This window comes from Neodiprion lecontei, chromosome 4 (assembly GCF_021901455.1).
Source record: "Neodiprion lecontei isolate iyNeoLeco1 chromosome 4, iyNeoLeco1.1, whole genome shotgun sequence".
NCBI lineage: Eukaryota > Metazoa > Arthropoda > Insecta > Hymenoptera > Diprionidae > Neodiprion > Neodiprion lecontei.
The window spans coordinates 26,049,289-26,063,216 of record NC_060263.1 but is presented as its reverse complement, the minus strand read 5'-3'; the positions used below and the strand labels follow the sequence as shown (position 1 = coordinate 26,063,216).

General features: G+C 39.3%; 1 protein-coding gene across 2 annotated transcripts in view; it reads left to right on the top strand.

Moving 5' to 3' along the window:
• Positions 1–13,928, top strand: part of LOC107217371 — a 67,640-nt gene that overhangs the window by 19,546 nt on the left and 34,166 nt on the right. The window contains exon 1 of one of the 2 annotated variants that reach the window (XM_046738872.1): positions 3,212–3,852. The exons of the other annotated variant lie outside the window; for it this stretch is intronic. The gene's annotated coding sequence lies outside the window, so the exon portion shown is untranslated. Of the gene's footprint in view, positions 1–3,211; positions 3,853–13,928 lie in introns of those variants that run through there. 2 annotated transcript variants of the gene reach the window in all.

Sequence of the window (13,928 nt, the reverse complement as noted above, 5' to 3'; positions counted from 1 at the left end):
TGTTATTATATTGACACTTTTTTCGAGAGTCAATGAAACATTTATGCCGCAGATGAAACTTTAATCTTATATCTTGACCGAAAATTTTGTCCATAAATCGTGTAATAAGAAAGATAATAATTTCTTTCGATTTATAATACGTGTATTACGAACGCGATATAAATTTCTGTACTGTGTCTAATTATTGTGCGCGGCGTGATTACAAAGAATACTTGGAATGCTAGTAATTAAGAAGAGAAAAGAGAGATGAAAAAGTAAAGGAAAAAGATCGAATTCACTTGGAGCAAATTATACCACTAAGACGCTATCAAGCACGTAAGATTATAGACGAATAAATATTTACTCATTCGGATCAAACATCTTCGTTTTGGGTAATATATTTCTCATAATAAACATTTTTTGACGGGATTTTATCTACGTACGCGGGTGTGTATATTACGCTCAAGTATACATATATTATCGTTTCCCAGTCACATCCATACAGCGTGTTCTACACAGTAGAACCCCAATTTTATAGTCCACGGATCGAATGATTTTGTTATAGATTTTTTTTCGTCACAAAACTCAACATCTCACAATGTTTCAAATACCGCATCTACGATTCGATAATTCTTTTCAAATTTACGAATCTGTGTGAATTTTTTCCGTTAATTAACACGTTCGTCAGGATTGGCAAATGAATAGGAATAGAGTATAATAAATGAGTTTCTAAAACGTGTTAATTTCAGTACCCACGTATACACATATATATATAAAACTTTTGGTTCGGATAATTATTTTTATTGACAACAGCGTTGAATCATAATTCGCAAACGCTTCGTTAAATGAGGGAAGAAAAGATGTGTAGAAGTTCGTTGTCAAGATACGGGTTCTACCGTATAAATCTGCACGTGAACTCTCGCTGACATGCATTACAGTAATCGAAAAAAGCGATGCAGTTACGTGTACATCTTGTTTTTCTTTACTACCATATATATATATATTTTTTTTTTTCTTTCTCTTTGCGGTTCGTTACATATTACAAGTATTATTTCACTGGGCTAGAAAACAACGTCGTGGGCGGAAATATCGTTAATTACTTCTCAGAGTTTTTATTATACGCATTTGTGTGTACAAACACACATACACGCACGCAGGCACATTATACGTATATGGAAATGATTTCTTTCAACGGCGAAATAACCACTCCACGTGTATAATGCATGCGTATAACGTATTCGAGCCACATCGTAAGATGCGATGGGCAACTAATCGTAACCTCTGATACGCCTCAGGCGTTGAAGATGATTCGAACTCGCGTAGGTAAACAATTGGAAATAAAAAAATACCCGTCTTTCATGTTCTAGGGAATAACAATGCCGATTTATTATAAACAACGACGATTGAGCGTTCAATGGGTCGCGAAGAAGAGTGCCTGACGTAACATTCGAGTTGAGAAACTTTCCGCGTATACAATAATATGTAAATATACAACTTTTCCACGCGGGCATAAATCAAGGGGTAGGGTTATAAAATGCCTTTTCATCAATTTATTTAAAGTATAAAATATAAAGTGGTAATAAATTTGTATTCGATGCGGAACGATGGGTGTTGGACGATCGCTTTGATTACGTCTGAAATACCAAATTTATTTTACCTACTTCTACGGTTTTTCAAATCATTCGTAATTCGACGATCTTGTCAAAATAAGTTCATTTGACATCCTTCCCCGAATTTATTTTAACGTATTTGTAGTTGTTCGAATTTAACGGAATTAGTTCGAAAGGGAGACTCAAAATTTTCAGACACTTTCCATAAAGTATCTTACGATTATTTTAAAAGCTTCTCGTCGCAAAGATTTCGGACGAATTTCATCACGTTGGTAAAATTAGCGATTCCTTTAGGTTCATTTTATTCTTCGTAAAACTCTTCGGAAACATTTTAAACGTATTTTGCGAGAATTGCAATTCGTCAAAAATTCAGAAAGCCTGCGTAGCTGGAATTTCTCGGCTTAACTTACCCATAAAAAAAAAAAAACTCAAGCGTATCGTTTGAACGCAAATTTTTTTATTTGAAATATGTAATTATAAAATAAAAATAATGGTTCGTAGAAAAAGTACGAAATGTATAGACGAGAAAAATGTCGATTACACTACAGAAATCACTCATACATTGGACCGTTGATCTCAACTATATTCTTTCTGATTATGGATAATCGTACTAAACTTTTCTGTAAGTATTGGGATAGTTTGATATTGGTGGAATATTAAATTCATCTTAAGGCTCTACTTCACGGAAACATGTAGTAAATTAGTGATCGTAAAATGTTCTAGCTATGTATTAGAAACTACAATAATTGTACGTTAAACGGTTGTTGTTATAAAATTTCCTTGTAATTCAACCAATTTGTATTTCAAGCGTTATTTTGCACGATACAACCCATTTTACTAAAGTTTTCAGTGTCCGGTATATATGATCTAAAAAGAAGTGATAAATTTGGCGGACCTTGATGGGGCAAACCTAAAAACTTCCCACTGGGATACGTTTTGAGACGTTAAAACATTCGCGAATGAAATTGAAATTTTTTTTCCCCCCAATATGGTTATTACAGTAACTCAAAAAGCACGTGACCGATAAAATCTAAAATTTAATCAGTTCTAAGTTGAGAAAATCTGGGTTGATATAGACAAATGTCATCAAAATCCATTGGTACACTCTCAAGATATCATAATTTTCATTTCGTTCCTGATGCTGTCAATCAAATAACTCGAAAAACCACCAAACGGATCATATCCAAATACATTGAGAAAAGCCGTTTCAATCGAGGCCCAAATCATAAAAATCCGTTAATACGTTCTTCTGCATGCAACCTCGAAGAAGAAATGACTCACACGGGCAAACGTCGAGATCTGGTGAAAAATCATACTTTTCATTTTCCTCGCGATTATAACAAATTCCCTGATACTTCTATTTCTTCGTCAGCGATAAAAAATTTTAAAAAATAAATAAAAAGCTTTCGAGGAAAAGGCAAAAAGCCGAACTCTTGTTCGAAATCGGTTGGCGCATCGCGATTCCCCGCGAGTTCCATCAAACCAGATCCACCTGCCTGCGCGGCGTCAGGTGCCGACGTCAGGCGCCGCGACGCTCCCCGCCAAAGCGCCCGACGCCGCCGTCTTCCTCCCGGCATTGCGGGACCGCTGCGGCACCGCGCTCGGTTAGCCATCGCCGGAGTCAACTCAGTTGCGCGTTGAAACCCAGACGAGAGAGTTGCCGGTTACCGTCGCTAGCCAGCACCTGCTGAGTTCGGTGTTTCCCCAAGAATTTTTTAAGGACAGTATCGAGGCCGCGACGAGCTCGATACATACCGGTTTAAATTCATACAACAAAACGCAGACCAGCCCGCGAGAGATTTCCACTCGGGATATTTGATTTTTTTCAAATATTTTTACAATTTCTTGTAAAACGATGCATTTGACGCAGATAGTTTGTATCGGTTAAATTGTGTTGAATTGCATGTAGCAGTGTGCGAGACTTTTTATTTGGATGAATATAACATCGCGTATACTACGTACGAGTTTAATGCAATCTAAGAAAGGCGTTGCGTTCGCGCCGAAATTCAACTTCGTGACTGTCAAAGTTACCTGCACACAACGGTAAAACTACTCGCTTTCTCCAAAGACGTGCACCGCTGTACGGTTCCTTGCTGGGAGAAAGAGAGGTGCTTTTTTTTTCTATACGATATATAAAAACGAAAAGCCCGAACCGAGTAAGTGCGCGCAACCGATGAAGTAAAGAAGGAAAACGGCGCTGAGAACTCGCGTGGATTATCGAAACGGAAAGCAAGAAAAATAGAAGGAAGAAAAAAAAAAAAAGGTAGGATCACGATCTAAAATGATCTCGATATCTGTGCCGCGCGGCAAGGCGAAACCACCGCTGATACTCGTTTAAGACACGCGTCTCGACTCTCGTAGGTATGTAGGTAGATGCACGTAGAGAGACGTAAGGCGTCTAATTATTTGCCGAGGACGTGCCGGAATGCGTCCTTCTGCCGACAAGAGATACAGAGACACTGAAAACCCTGAAAGCTATCCGCTCTACGCAATTACAGATCACGCATGTGATGCAGAAAAGCTGCAGCGGTCAAACAGTTTTCGCAAAACTATGCAAGAGACATTAAATCGATCGCGCTCGTTGTCAGTTTCGTTTCTGCTTCATTAGGTGAACGGTACGACGTTGTTAATTAATTTTTAATCGTCAAAGGTTCACCTATTCTGTGCTTTGCGGGTGTGTGCCGTTTCACCGTGCACGCGGCGAGCGACGCGGAGAGAAGCGTAGCGCCAACGCGCACCTTCGTACGCATGTGTGAAGTTGGTTGCGAGTGTGCAACAGCTGCTTGGCTTGCATCGGCCGACCCGTAATCAGCGTTTCTACTTCGGCCAAGCGACGCACGCAAGGTTTGCAAGTATGGATATAATAGGCGACGACTGCTCGCCAGCTCGTTGACTCGAAAGTGAGCGCGCGGTGCTGGCGTCGGTTGCCTTGTACGAGGTTACATCGAGCTGACGTGCACCTCGAGCGACGTGATGCGGGATGATCGAACGATCGCTTATTGTTACCAGGGTGCCACTCTGATAGATTTCGACGTTGACGCTTGCGTATCCAAATATCGGAGTCCGCGTATTTCGAACGCGAAAATGGGCTTAAGGTCGCGCAGTAATCGCACCTTTACCGACCGAGCAAACTCACCCTTTTTCTTCCTATATTAAATGTAAACAAACGGACGAATAGGGCTTAAGCTTTGACGGTGCATCGCTCTTTTGTAGCGGAATTAAGGAAGGTTATTCATATTCCGATAATCGTGAAAAAAATTTGTGATTTTTATAACCACATTTCTCGCATTTCAAGGGCCAAAAAGTGAGCAGCTGAGATACTTTGCGCTATTCCGGAAAGAATGAGGAATAGAACGAGCCATCGTTGAACTGTTTTTATGCAATAATCATGCATTAATAAATAAATGGCACGAATTCGACGAATTTACTATAGCGATTTCGTAGAATCCATGCCATTCCTTTAGTTCTGCGTCAAATGAAAATGCATCGGAGCGTTTTGTTCAGAGTTGTGTATAGAATGCGGCTGTTAAGCGTTTGAGATACGCGGGCTTCGATATTTGAAGATATATGTGTGTCAACATGGAAATCGATCAAGGCACCCCCTTAAACCGCTTCGCCGGAGCAAGAGAGGCATAAATGATGATGGGCGGATCAATGGGACGTTTACGTCTTTTGGACAAATATAACCCAGCTCATTTTACATATACATGCGTTCTTAGGTATCAAGGAAATCCCGAGTTATAAAGATCCTAATTGAACCTCGAACCTCCGATATTCGAGGATATACCGCGATCCAAAATTGGGACTCGTTTAATCCACGGAAGCCTCGTTTGTAATGTTCCTGGCTTAGACCTCAATTGATCCTTGAGGTTTTCTTTTCTCGAATTCCGCGGATTCGCGGCACTCTTCGAGTTTGACTAAGACCTGACAATCTCGATGACCAATTTCGATCTAGAATTCTTGACAACTTCGAAGCTCTATTTTTGTCAGTCAACCTGAGCTGAGAGGATCTGGAGAGCGTGGAATGACATCTAAATTCTACTCGGCATACCTGAACGACAAAGGAATTATAGAGGGTTGAGAGGTTCGAACGTGTTCCAAATTTTTCTCTCGGGAGTGCGGTGATATAAATCGGTTCAAATCCTGCGGAGGACATAAAAATTTCCAGGAATATTTAATCATATCAAAGTTTGTAATGTTGCATAAGAAATCACGAATCGAACACTTGGAAATCAAATTGCAAAAAGAAAGAAATTCGAGTGATTGAAATATTTCTTATAACAACGAGGAAGCGTGACCGAGTGAACCGAAATCGTAAGAAATCATTGCGAATCATTTCAAATCACAAATGATATAGCACTCGAGAAATAGCCCGGCAAGTGTTGTAAGTCTGGCGATCTCACGAACACCGAATGGTATCATTTCATTAAACTTCTATTGACTTTTAGCTCATCGTGTGATTTTTTAAATCTTCAATGATTTCACAACGTTTTCGATTATTTCTAGTAATTTCCATCGATTTTTTTGTGATTCCATATAATCCGAAAATCACCGACAGTCGTCTTATCGATCGCTCCGAAGTCATCGGAAATTAGGAGTGATATTGGAGATCAGTGTTGATAAATCGCGACCATTAATTTGATCGTCGAGTAGGTAAATGGCCTCTATATTTTACCATCTGTGGCCACCTTCGTAAAATTCTGCACCAACTTGTTAACCTTTACTTTCATTCTGTTCGATTATTCAATATTATTCATCACCAAAATCCGACTTTAAGCAAGTTCTTGACAAAAGTTTTTGACAATCGACACACCTTATTGTCTTACGAATAGTTTTTACGTGGATCAAAGCATGTACCATTCATTCATCGTCATTACCTTCGATCACGCGTGATGAGTTAGAGGACCACAATTCGATCGGACAATGATCACATCAGGTGGCCGAAACTGGTAAAAACTCTGCAATTACCACCGGAAGTTTTTACGGGATTACGAACAAAAAATGAGCATAAAATTTGTTATTTGTGTAATGATTTACTTGTTTGTTTCCTTTTTTTTGCTATTTCGTATACTGACCTTCGATAGTTTTAGGAGCTGGATTTCGAATTCATATCCTGAGGAGTTCACCTTGCGAACTTCAACCTTTCGAAATTTTTTACCTATAGTCGGAGTAATTTTGTGAGAAAAAACCGTGTGGCAATGACGATAATGGATCACCCATCTGCAAATCGCGATCTTCAAGCAAGTTGAATCTTCCTAATATCTAGTAAAACGTTGAACGAAGTGCAAGACGAATGTAGAAGTAGTATCACAAGTCTTTGGAATCCTGAAATCTCGAAGTCATCCACTAAATATGCAATTCTCAATCAATTCTCATTGTTAAACAGAGTTGAAAAAACTTTCGACTTTGCGAGATCCGTGCAAAAGCAATGTTATTCTTCGAAATGTAAAAATATGGGAACAATTCCAAGGTTTCAGAAGAAAGCATTGAGCTGTTCCTCGTTTCGTCGTATTGTCCGAACAAGCTATTTAAATAAATTCAATTCACTTCTCCAAGTCACAAGTTACTTTATTCTTGAACAAATTGTGCTATCGATCGATTAACATATTCTCCAGGTTAAAGAGAACTTTAAAACGAACCAAAAAAGATTTTCTTCATTTCGAAAATATCGTATTCTTTGAAAAATGTTTGTTCTTCGACTTGTTCTACTTTTTAATCCATTACCGCAGTTGCTTGAATGCAAATATATGAAGAAGAGGAAGAATTCTCTCGGGTGCATTTGGCGTTCCTTGAGTACGGTTTAATACTTACGGATTAGCGTGTGGCAGGGACATTACGCAGTCACTTTAGTCGTGAGCCAACGTAAATACACAAACCGTACCGTGACCTTATGGGAGGAAATGCACGAGCGTGCTGCGAACACTCATGCTGCAAGCATGTTTGGTGTGCAATATATTGTGCACTCGGCGATCCTTACTCCGATCCTTCAAGAATTGGCCGATTGCCAAAAGTGACGTTGATTACGTCACCACGAAAATTTCAAGCAAAAGATAAAAGAACCGTAAGAAAATGTTTCGTCGATTAAAACAATCGTAGTTTCACGTCTTGATAAGAAAAAATGGTTCTCATAACTAATTGTTGAATGACAAATGATATGTCACATTGGATCCAAAGCAGAGAACTTGTCTCGTGATTGGTACTTGGCAGAGTCAGCAGATCCATTCATCGTGTGTGTACGAAAGAAATTGTTTCGTGATTGGACAAAATACGAGTACTGGTCACACGAGACAGGCAATCGCTCGTGATACTTTTCACATACGGTTTACCTCGTCTCGTTTCGATATCGTTACGTTAATCGGGGAAGAATAATAATGCACGTATGTTGCACGCGAGTGTAACGATCGCCGAAAAGTTGATGGCCGTTTCCGAATAGGAAAATAAACGAGCTCGTGACACACGGATATTTTTAGCGGATAGTTATGAATATAGAGGAGTGGCGTGTGTATATTGTATAATGATTTCTGCATAACCAATCTTGCGGATAGCGATGATTGCCGATCCGTTGACGGGAGGAGGATGCCACGGTACCACTGCCAATTAGAAAACTGTTAGCATTCATAACCATCGAGTTCAGCTGTGGTGCCTTTGCGAAGAGTTACTACCATTACAGATAATCCTCGTCGCGCGTCTCGGAGTTCAAAACTACTTTTCTCCTCTATATATGTATATTATCTATACGCATATGTACACGCTACTATACACGCATAATGTGACTCGTTGATAATTGTACATCAGAAATGAAAGTGAACGTGCACGTTTGTAGATATATACGCTACTCGGAAGCTTTCACGAATGTCGCAGTATTTTTTTACTCTGCAACGAGGTTGTTTATTGGTCGAGCTATTTATAACGCCGCACACTCACCAGTGATTATCGTATCGGAGTCGAAAGTTTGTGTTTTCGTTTTTTGGTCACCGGAAAAAATTTTGCAGTAATGTATGGAAATATTTTTACGATTTCCCCGCTTCTAAATAATAATTTCTCCTGATCACCGTGCACCCAGACCCAAAATAGTACAATCTTCTGTCTAACATTGCGACTCTTGTACAATCCTTGATTCGGCTCGATGCTGGACACGTTCGCTTCCGTTATGCTCGTCGATTTACTCGAGAGGTAATCGGAGCCTTGACTATCAGACGCGTGCTCGCGATTGCTTACATTGTGCCCGGCGTTGTATCACACACCTTAACTCAACGTAAAGCAAGGAACATCGCTATCTCGCTATCTCTCCGCGCATGGTGGGGATTTCCCCGTTGTGACGTACGAAAAAAATATAGTGAAGAAAAATAATCAGAGCATCATCTCTCATCGTCGCAGGTTTACACACTGGCGCGTTTACTACATGTGTTACTACGTATCACACACGTGACCGAGAAAAAGTTCCGATCGTTCCTAGTGTTGGTTACACACCGTGTTCGTCACGGAGCGTGTCGGTTACGGTATACAGAGAGGATGTTACAACCTTTTTTTCATTCGATTATTCACCGGTAGATAAGAAAATCCCCGGTCGTCAATTTACGATATATTTTCAATAAGAATAGCTCGATTTCGATTTAATTCTATCGCCAAAACAATCGGCTTAACTGTATGATCTCACACCGTTGCGACCAGCCAAGGAATGACCGATGTTGTTCAATTCTCTCGAGTATGCACAATAAATTTTCTGACTTTGTAAACAGTTGGTTATTTTATTGCAAGCTGTTGAGATTAATTTTAGCGTACCTTAGCGTAGAACCCGGTACTCGAAATCTGCGGAGCATGATTTTCGTACGTCCGCTCTATCGCGCGGTTGTTTCCAGACTGAGGAATTCGACTAGCTGATTTTGGTCGTTACGATTACTATAGATCGATAACGTCAAGGGAAAAAAAATTTTTGATGACGTCACTTTATGAACATCCGAACATCCGACATCCAAACTTTGGTTTCAAACCTTAATACATACTATGTATGATGTACGATGTACGATGTGTGATGATATTATAGGCAAACCGTCGGATTTCGTATCCTTGAAAAAAGGTCACGAGATGCTTGACAGAAATGACGTCGAACGGCTCAGAGCTACAGCTGTTGTTTGCGATTGTGTAAGAGAGCGATCGATGATTGACCTTCGTCAAATTTTTGTACATCGATTATCTTATATCTGTACTCGCGATCTTGTAATTCTCGTTACAAGTTTGTTAGATTTTTTCTCCAATATCGATGACGCGTGACATTTGTTCGAAGCGTTTTTTAATTCTGCGAAAATAATTGGACTTGGCGCTGCTCACTTAACATGCAAATTCTTGTTCACGATCAATTTCAGCTATGAAACGCTACCCGTGCTGTTCTTACAAGTTTACGTTTCAGTTATATTCTTTCTCTGTTCTTGCTATGGAATTAAAGTAGTGACACAAGAAACAGTCCATTTTTACCGACTGAAATTATCGGTAACTAACTTTCTCGACAAAGGAAGGATATAAGATAATTGGTAAAATCGAATGTCAAAAACACTCGTGCCAGTGGAAGAAAAAAAAATTAGAAGAAACACTAGACGTCGATAACGTTTTTTTTTTTTTTTTTTTTTTTTTTTTTTCAACCATCACAAGCACACCGTTCGTCTTTCATTTAAACAAAATTACAATCAGTTTTGCTGGCTGATGAATTCCATCCCGACAAATCACCTGACAATTAGATGATGCGGTATAAATTCGAAATGTGACACACCTATTATAGCGAAGCAGCTCAGTCAGGTATACAGGATACATATATAATATACAACACACGCGTGTAGACGCTGGAAGTGACTTGAAAAGCGAGTTTATATTTCAGTACATGTATCGTGTATGCGTCGTGCATAAATCAACGGAATGCCAGAAGCAGGAGCATTCTTATAATTTCCTCTCCGTTCGAAATGGGAGCCGCATTGAACGCCTTTGCACCGCCTCTCCAGCATGCACATACATATTAAGGAAAGGGAAGTGATTATACGACGCGTAAAATTCGCCATACGCGACACGAGTGTCTGGGTATTGGTAAATATGATTCAGCCATAGACTGAACCATGGGTTACGTAGTTATACGGTGTGCTATACGCTGCACTAGATGCTGACTAATCGGGACTCGTTGAGCGTTGTACGGCTTCAAAGTGTGTGTTTCAAACGGTCAGTGCAGACTGTAACTCACACATGAATCCTGCGTAATGCTATATACGTATATATATATATATATATATATATATATATATATGTACGCGTAATAAAATTTACCGTACTATTTTACAATGCTTCACTGCATATCGAGATATCTTGCACCCATTACCATGCACCACCACCACCACGACCACTACTACCACTGAACATAACTTTGTGAAACGATGCCGCCAGCACATTGCACACTCTCCACTCAATTTCATTCCACTTCCGCACCTCTCTAAACGGCTTTTCTTACGTTACTTTTAGGATCCAGTTTCTTGTCTCCTGTTGTTCGTCGGATAACGAAAGATATAAATTTACCTCGCGGTGTTGAGTTGTAACAAAGTTTGTACGATTTTCCACTTCTCGTTCAAAGAGGATGTAGGTGTGTTGTAATCCTGAGAATTATTCCAAGCTCAATGCAGGAATCCTGATGCCTTACGATGAAATCCTTGACTAACCGTTTCCTCGTTTGTCTTTTTTTCTCATTCTTTTTGCCTCTATGATTCAGACAATGGAGAGCAAAATACGGTTTCGAAATGAATCGGAGAACACAGAGTCAAAGTATTTGGAAAATTGTTGAAATCAATCGAATATCAAAGTACGATTCTTTGGAGAGAAGCCAATATTATATATATGCGCTGCATTCGAATCGCAGCTGACTAAAATTCCTATTTTAAGATGTCTCTTGTGCAAGTTTTGAAACTAGTTGATTATGCAATATGTATATTACGTAACGAGAGAAGAATGTGTTTTTTCATCCAATCATTTGAAAAGAGTCGATTTACGTTTAACATTTGAAATGAGACTGGACAAGAACGAATAATATGAAACTATAAGTGTATGTTTTTCAAGTCTGTTTAATCCTATCCAAACGAAGTTATGAAGCGAATTAATAAATGAATAAATAAAATCTCTTCTTCCTTCAAGGTTATGCAGTGTGAAAAGCTGTTTAGCGATTCAAAAATTGTAAAAAAAAATGATGGTAAAATAGCGAAGAAGGGGATTTACTCGTATCGTATTCCGAAGCCATAAACCAACTATTACATTAAACGAATGAACTTGACAAAATTTGCCAAATCAATCCAACGTTCAAAAGTTGTCCGAAGTTGGTATTCGTTAAATCGGGGTGTATTTATTACCACGAAAGAAATTTCCACCACAGAGTCTTACTGCGTGCAACCAATCGCGTCTATAAGTTTCCTCTTACACCACGAATAAACCACGAAGAGTTTGTTTTTCGCATTAGCGTTCGAAGAGTTGAGAAAATGTGACACTAAAAAATTACGAAACGCTTGCCAACTGGGAGGAAAAATAGAGAAGAGGAAGAAGATCTCGCGTGTGATCAGCTTCTGTACGAAAACCGCCAGTGACGGCGTTTCGTCCATTTGCTATTTCGCGTCGTGTTTTTACTTTGTTATCACACGTCTCTCGCTTCCTCTAATAAGCCCAGATATAAATGAAATTTCTAATTCGAAGCACATCGCTGCTGTTACATTCGAGCTGTCGTCGTTGCGGAATTTTCGCATAGAGAGAAAGCGTCTTGCGAGTTAGACAGTTTCATGCTTGCCTAGGTTTTATCTACGTTTCTGCACAGTCCATCCGCAGTCTACATGCAGGCGACCGAATCCGCCTGTCCGTATAAATAGGCAAATGCGAAATAACTGCATATTTTGCCCGTCGAGCCGTCAAGCCGAGATTCTAAAACGATACGCGGTACGTCTTGCAGTACAAGGAAATAATATCGTTGCCAATCTCGCTGGTAAATCGCGAATCGCCGAGTTTAACGCCTACTAAACGACATTGCTGCAATTCAAGTACGAAAAAAAATTCCCATCAACGAAACAAAGTCATCACATTTAATAGGTCATAATCAATATACATATATATATATTGGATAAATGATATATATGGATAAATAATCGACAAGTGATTTCTATAATATCACTATTCGATAATAATTTATCGAGCAATCTTGAGGCAACGAATCGATTCAAGACTCTTAATTTTCAAAGTTCGTGTAACTGCGTCAAAACGGTGAAACCCGATTTTAATGTTCATTCAACAAAAATTAAAGGGTATAATAATAATGTCTTCCTCAGGCCGTATCCCGTATGTACATTATTTAACTATCGCTGCACGAAACACAATCAGGATCTTTATGATCGTTCGTTAATGATTTTTTATCGACGAACAGGCTGCTTCGTAAATCGCAATATCCCGGCAGCACAAGTTCGTAGTTTTGTTGCGAGGATTATTTATCGGATGAATTGAGAATTCCAAGTCAGCGTCTCGAGTTCGACACGCACTTCACACACGTGAAGGTAGTTTACACTCGCGTGCGTTGTACCGAAGGATATAATGTACGACCAACGTACGGAATACTGATAGACGCCTAGTTTCAAAGTGGATACCTAACGCATATAATTCTTACGAAATAATTTCTTATTCTCATTCGAACCAGGAATTTGAAACGTCCGCGATACGTGTCGTTATTATCAAATGTAAGAACTACGCACGCTGTTAAAAATTATTGTGAAACAACAAGAGAGTTGTCAATTTAAAAATTCGGTGCAGCGGCGCAAATAACTGTGTATTTGTCTTCAGTTTGCAATACAAATTTTTGATTCTAATAAATTGTGTAGTATATTTATTGTGTTTGTAAATTGAATAAACAGTAAATGTACGGCGAATTCGCCGTTCCGTATCCGAATAAAACTTCCAATGCAGTGTAGTAGGTTTCGTACAGAAATTTTCAACAGTGCAAAACACGAGAAGGAAAGAAATATCGAAAGAGAAAAAAATGACGAAGAATGAAAAAAGCTGCCTATACGCGAGTCTAACGGATGTTGAACCTCGACTTCCGGTTGGCCCGGTGGAATATTGTTAATTCGTTCGTCGGGAACTGGAGCAAGTCTTCAAAGTCGAAACGATTTGCCTCTCGTTCGAATGTACGCGCATACGGTGGTAAGATAATTCACTGCAGAGAAAAAATATATATGAAACGACAGAAACTTTCGCAGAGTTTCGCTGTCGTTATTACAGGCATTATATCTCAATGTAATAAAATCCGTTGTGCAGATTCTTTAATTGCAATATTCACCGTGC